We start from the raw sequence: 1,895 nt of genomic DNA, 5'->3' as shown, positions 1-1,895 counted from the left end.
ATATATATATACTTAGTTACCTATGTTATCTCTAATATGCTTAGTTTCCTATAGGTTAGCTTCATTTTACCTAAGTTGGCTCTAATATGCTAACTTAGAGCTTAATTATATGCTTAGTTTCCTATAGGTTAGCTCCAAAATAACTTATGTTAGCACAAAATGATCAAGTTTACATAATAAGCTTATAGTCTTTTTCTTATTCTTCTTCTTTTCCAAAATGACATAGGTTAGCTTCATTTTACCTAAGTTGTCTCTAATATGCTAACTTAGAGCTTATATGCTTAGTTTCCTATAGGTTAGCTCCAAAATAACTTATGTTAGCACAAAATGATCAAGTTTACATAATAATCTTATAGTCTTCTTCTTTTCCAAAATTCTTCTTATTCTTCTTCTAGCTAGTGTCCTTCTTCTTCTAGTATTCTTCTAGTCTTCTTCTTCTTCTTCTTCTTCTTCTAACTTGTTTATCATTTTGCAGATTTGATTTAATTCATGGAAGCTTGCATGGATGGAGTGTTTCTTTTCCATTTGTGTTTTTATTTTGTATCAATGTGAAACTTTTGTGAATTGATGGATAACCGTGTTGGATGAACAATGTGAAACTTTTGTAATATGTAACGATGGAACTATGTGTTGGCTATGTATGCATATATGATGGAATTTGTGTGTTGGCTATGATTGTTATATGAATGCTTGTTGTATATATATGTGTTGGATTTCTCATATGTGAAATAGTGACCTGACATTAAGAAAAAGAAATTAAAAAATTGTGACTAATGGCGCACTACTATGTGGTGCGCCATTAGTATAGCAGACACTAGTGGCGCACTATGTGCAAAACTAATGTCGCACTGCATGGTGTGCCATTAGTACACCAGATACTAATGGCGCACCAGTGGTACGCCATTAGTAAAAAATACTAGTGGCGTGATACTAATGGCGCACCGGTAGTGCGCCATTAGTAGGCAAAACCGGTGCGCCATTAGTAGGTCTTTTCTTAGTAGTGCGTAGTACTTGCGAGCACCCAATGCGGAAGACACTGCTCGGATCCTAGCACAGAATGCAGCAAGAGGATTTGGTGGAGCACCTATGGAGGCTCAAGGGCGAGGCCGGGGCGACGCGGGAATGATGTGTAATGAAAGTTGAGTTTTTATTTGTTAAACTATATAATTTTAATCGAACTATTTGTTGAACGATTTGATTTATGTGATGAAACACGCCGAAACATGTCGAACCATGCCGAACTATGTGACGAACTAATTGATTTCTATTTGTATGCGAAAATTCACGCCGAAACACGCCGAATATGAGCCGATTCATGCAGATATAGAGCCGTTTACTTGCAGCACATAGTTTTGATACTTTGTTTGGACGAAGTTTCTTCTTTTGTTTGGCGCTTCACTGGTGATATATAGCAGTTGCACGGTGATTTTAACGATATAAAAACGGGAAACCAAATTTCATACACGCTCAGCTCCCGTAGCTCAGTTGGTTAGAGCGTTGGTCTTATGAGCCGAAGGTCGCGGGTTCGAGCCCCGCCAGGAGCAAAACCACTAATCGCCATGACTAATCTCTGTTTCCATACACATATTTGCATGGTGTATTTTTTTATGGACACATGACTTCATGGATCTAGTCTTTTGCTTAATCACGGATTTGTTCTAGACATATTAACTACAAAATTTGAATTATTAATATTTGATTAATAGAGAAAGCAGTGAAAATGTGGATTCAACTAAAATAACGTGCAACCAGAAACCGAAGAGCTTTACTTTTATGGTAATTTGGATAGCTATACTTTTGCTGGCGACATGAGGAGTTTGGTTCTATGCATGGCTTGGTCCCATGACTTTTCTTCTGGTCACAACTTTATTTTGTTCTATGAAGCTGAATACTGA

General features: G+C 37.0%; 1 non-coding gene across 1 annotated transcript; it reads left to right on the top strand.

Annotated features, from left to right (window-relative positions):
* Positions 1 to 1,470: 1,470 nt before the first annotated feature.
* On the top strand, positions 1,471 to 1,544 carry TRNAI-UAU. The gene has a single exon. It is a non-coding gene; the product is annotated as a tRNA-Ile (tRNA).
* Positions 1,545 to 1,895: the final 351 nt, after the last annotated feature.

Source organism: Triticum dicoccoides, chromosome 3B (assembly GCF_002162155.2).
Source record: "Triticum dicoccoides isolate Atlit2015 ecotype Zavitan chromosome 3B, WEW_v2.0, whole genome shotgun sequence".
Lineage (NCBI taxonomy): Eukaryota > Viridiplantae > Streptophyta > Magnoliopsida > Poales > Poaceae > Triticum > Triticum dicoccoides.
The sequence above is the reverse complement of the archived record's forward strand: the minus strand, read 5'-3'. Positions and strand labels throughout refer to the sequence as shown.